Source organism: Gadus chalcogrammus, chromosome 20 (genome assembly GCF_026213295.1).
Source record: "Gadus chalcogrammus isolate NIFS_2021 chromosome 20, NIFS_Gcha_1.0, whole genome shotgun sequence".
Classification (NCBI taxonomy): Eukaryota; Metazoa; Chordata; class Actinopteri; order Gadiformes; family Gadidae; genus Gadus; species Gadus chalcogrammus.
In genome coordinates this window covers 11,712,575-11,717,574 of record NC_079431.1, presented here as the reverse complement: position 1 = coordinate 11,717,574, position 5,000 = coordinate 11,712,575, and positions in this window count along the sequence as shown.

Below are 5,000 nucleotides of genomic sequence, written 5' to 3'. Positions count from 1 at the left end.
TTTCAGGTATTTGACACTCACTCGAACCCAAACTCATAATGTGTATGTGATTTGCTTTGTGTTATACTGCGGAAACCTGGGGAATATTAATGATAAAAGTTAAATTACAGACATAATTGTAGAATTGGACCCCCCACCCCCCTCTCTCTCTCTCTCTCTCTCTCTCTCTCTCTCTCTCTCTCTCTCTCTCTCTCTCTCTCTCTCTCTCTCTCTCTCTCTCTCTCTCTCTCTCTCTCTCTCTCTCTTCCATCACTCTATAATCTTCACAATAAATCCATGTCTAAATGTGTTAATGATCTTTAAACAGACCTCCAGCTACAGGAAATTGAAACAATTAAAAGTAGATATCAATTATACCAATAATTCATAATTCCCACTCTTACAAAACACATATAGACGCTGCTCCTTAATGACCTGTCTCTGTACCCACTGTCTAACCCCTACCTGCTCCTTAATGACCTGTCTCTGTACCCACTGTCTAACCCCTACCTGCCCCTTAATGACCTGTCTCTTTATCCACTGCCTAACTGCTCTTAGAAGGACCCCCAGGAGTCGTTCTCATATCATACATAATGTACACATTCACAGACTCATTTACCTGGTATTCTATCTTTACTGCGGCTCATTCTCTGTTCACAGTCCAAATGATCATCATGGGAATATGTCTGAGCTAATGGGATGAGCAATCTAATGCATATCTAATTACTCACGCACACCAACACAGACTCATCACGTATGTAAATGCTATGTGTTACAATGCAGAAATCCTGGGCATATTTATCATGTATTTTAAATAAGAAAAACATATTTTAGCATCGGACCTCACTTCCTGTGTGTGTCTCGTTTCCTTTGTGTGCAGAGTTATTTTATTGCATGTTGATTAGGTTGCTCTCTCTATCTCTCTCTCTCTGTCATTCTCCCTCTCTGGCTCTCTCTCTCTCCTCTTCGTCTCTGGCTCTCTCTCTTCTTTTCTCTCTGGCTCTCTCTCTCTTCTCTTCTCTCTCACTCTCCCTCTTGCTCTCCATCTCTTGCTCTCTGTTTCTCCCATCGTTTCTTTATCATTCCAACCCCCAACTTCTCCTCATTAAAGCCATCAGGTTTTCTCTCTCCCCCTCGGTTTCGTCATCCATGAAGAGGGCGATCGATAGAGGGGTGTGGAGGGTTTGGCTGTAGGTCAGCTCAACCCTGCTCACTGAACCTTAAACCACCTCTCACGTCGCAGCATCGTGGGGATATTGTGATGTTAAGCCACATGCAGGATAAATATCTCTATTCTATAAATGCGATCACTCTGCTCTTGCTTCAGTCCGTCGTTCAAACAACCCACAAATGGCTTCCTCTACTGGGAAAAAAACAACCTATAATTGTCTAGAATTGTTTTACCTATGATGGTATCCTTAAACTGCACCAGGAGCTATGGCCTGAGGCCCACGGTGGCCTTCTGGTGGCACTTTGGAGCTTTTCTGACCAGAATGGTGACGGTGCTCCTCTGTGATGTTACCGGCCATGTTCCTGACGCGTTCCTACTCAGAGGACCACCCAGAGGCCAGTTAACACATGGACAATGCAGCTGGCTGTTTTTTATCTGTCCGATCCACCACACCGCCAGCTCTTAAAGCTCTGGGTGGATTCGCAAGGCTGATATTTTTATTCAAGGTGTCAGGACAAAAAGGAACACGCAGCACTGGTTCATCCCGCGGGCGTCGATAGGCCTGGATGTCCGAGGCTAAAGCCCGGATTGATTTATGAATCAATTCTTTGCAAAAAATATGAATAATTGAGAAGTATTCTGCTTCTTCTCAACACTAGTACTTTTAACTACAACTAGTATTCTCTTTAAGGTAAAACAATTTTGAGACACAGATAAACGTTGTGATAAAGATAAATCCGGTGTCAAAGTGCATATAAAAGCATCAAAATCCAGCTTGTTTATAAAAATCTAAAATACCCAGGGGACGAATACAGCCGTGAGTATTACACGTGCTGACAGGTGTCTCCTGATGCACAAGTTCCTCACTGGTGACAAATACATTTCAGTGGGTCCTGGAAACCAAATCGCACACACTGAAAACTTTGAAATCACTAACTCTGTTAGTGATTTCAAAGTGCTGTTATCCAACTGGATAACAGCACCTTTTCGTCCCCCGTCCATAGCATAAGAAACCTCTGGTCCAGGCTCAGGGTCAGGTGAAGGACAGCCCAGTACCTGCATGTGGTGACATCTCGGTATCTGGAAGGGAAGGGAACTGCAGTGCCTTTGAGCTAGGTGTGATTTTAATGGATGGCTTGACCTCTCTCTCTGACGGGTACATGAGTCAGGAGTGTCTATGTGTGTGTGTGTGTGTGTGTGTGTGTGTGTGTGTGTGTGTGTGTGTGTGTGTGTGTGTGTGTGTGTGTGTGTGTGTGTGTGTGTGTGTGTGTGTGTGTGTGTGTGTGTGTGTGAGTGTGTGTGTGTGAGTGTGTGTGTGTGTGTGTGTGTGTGTGTGTGTGTGTGTGTGTGTGTGTGTGTGTGTGTGTGTGTGTGTGTGTGTGTGTGTGTGTGTGTGTGTGTGTGTGTGTGTGTCAGCCCCAGAGAGGAAGAAAGGGAATTACATGAATATAAATTAGTAGTGCAAGAAGGACAGAACAGGGAAAACATTGAGAAAAGAAGTAAGAGAACAAGAGAGTATGTGAGAGAGAGATAACGATAGAAGGAGAGAGAGAGAGGGAGAGAGAGTCAGCAAGAGAGAGTAAGAGGTTTGAGAGAGAGAGAGAGAGAGAGAGAGAGAGAGAGAGAGAGAGAGAGAGAGAGAGAGAGAGAGAGAGAGAGAGAGAGAGAGAGTAGGGGTTAGTGAGTTGTCATAATGTCGTATTTCATAGAATGGGAGTTGATATCTTTAGACACGCACACTCTCACACCTCATACATGCACAGGAACCCACTCACAAACACACACACACACACACACACACACACACACACACACACACACACACACACACACACACACACACACACACACACACACACACACACACACACACACACACACACACTCACACAAACCCTCACACACGCACTGCATGGTTGTTTATTCAGAACCATGGATACTATTCTTTCTTTTTTCAAAATAAAGGCTTCCGCCAGCAGAAATCCAACGGCTATTTGTAAGCCAGGCTTTTGGAGGTTGTTTTTGAACTCCAGCAGTTAGCCCCATTAGCACAGGAGCTGATCAGAAGACATTTCACGGTGCCATGGCACATCTTCTATGGCCTGTATTGAGCCATATGTGGTCAGTCAGGGGATAGTTCATTTGTTATTTTTACAGTTCATAATTAATTATGAAGAGACCTGGTGAGGGTGGATCCATCTTTTACCCAGATGGACACTTGGGAAGATATTATATAGCAGGATAGAGTAGGTAGGCCTGATTGACTCCCAGCCAAAGGGTACTGGTTTTGATTCGCAATGTCTCCACAGGCATCCTTGAGCATGTTGCCCCATGACCCCTACCTGCTCCTTAATGACCTGTGTGTCTGACTTACCGTGAATCAGTTTGGACTGTGGAACATGCAACCACTTTGAGATCAATACCTCAATGCTGGGGTTTAAGGGTGTTTGACAGGGAGACCACCCTGCTAGGAGCAGTTCTGTCCTTGAAGCTGTAAGAGAACAGTGTGGAAGCAATCCAACTCTTCCCTCTCTTCTCCTTAATCTCCCTCTCGTCTCTAAATCCCTTCTCTATGGCCAGCCTGGTTTTGGAGTGGTCTGATCCTAAAGTAAACTGAGATCATTACATAATCCTAGAGCCTTCGTTGTTCAAGTAGCCCGCTGGGTCGTTCTCATTATTGGTTATTAGAATCGGATTATCTGAACATCGGATTTAGAGGAGGCGGAGGTGGATGGATGTTGGTGGTTGGGGATTCTTGATTTGTTTGTGTGTGTAACTGTTAGCCTAGGTTTTGTTACAGCATGTTATTTCACATCATGTTACGTTACGTGATGTTACATTAGGCCTATGTTATGTGAAATAAGGTTTTGTTACATTACGTTACGTAATGTTGTGTTACTGCAATTTTACTCTTGTGAAAAAGGGTTCCTAATAGCGTAACAAATGATGAAACCTTGTTTACTTCGCTTCTCGTTTATTTAAAAGGTCTTCGTATTAATTATCTCTGAGCCTAGAGATACCTCCCTTCCCGTCTCCAATTGAAAGATGTTTTGTTTGTGAGCATTTGTATTACCAATGTAGCCACATTGAGTGTGTGTCTTCTTATGATCATCAGTCAATTACATCCAACTCCTCTAACTGTCCTACAAGAAATCATTTCTCATCATGTTTTTGTCATGTTGTGTGACGTAAGGTTACAGTAACAAGGTTGAAACAACACTTGACACTTGAGCAGAGGGAGATAATTAACATTGCGTCGTCATGTTGAGTGGATATTTTTTTTCTCACTACGGAGTGTGTTTATCGTGTTGATGAGTGACAGCTGGTATGAGCATGCACATCATGCTATGGACTTGCCCTCGGCGTCCTCATCTACATTAATTGAAATTGAAGTGAACCTTATGCAGATGAGCGTCTGGGTAAGCGAGACGCCACATCCATCCCTGTCTAGCGGAGTGTCTCTCCCTCTGATGTCATACTTCCCATTGATGTTTACTGGCTGCTGGAAGGGCAACTGGTGGCGTGTAATGCTTAGAAATAACCTAATACATTTAGCTAGCCAATCCCAGCACAGTATTCACTCAGACAGACACGCCCAGCGGCACCAATCAGCAGGAAGTATTTAAATGATCAACGACAACTGATAATTTCTCCTTCTCGCCATAAATCCTGTTTAAAGGTGGTCTTTCTCCCTCTCCTCGCTGCTTAAAATAGTCTGTCTGACTCATCAGCCCTGTATGCGAGTGTGTGTGTGTGTGTGTGTGTGTGTGTGTGTGTGTGTGTGTGTGTGTGTGTGTGTGTGTGTGTGTGTGTGTGTGTGTGTGTGTGTGTGTGTGTGTGTGTGTGTGTG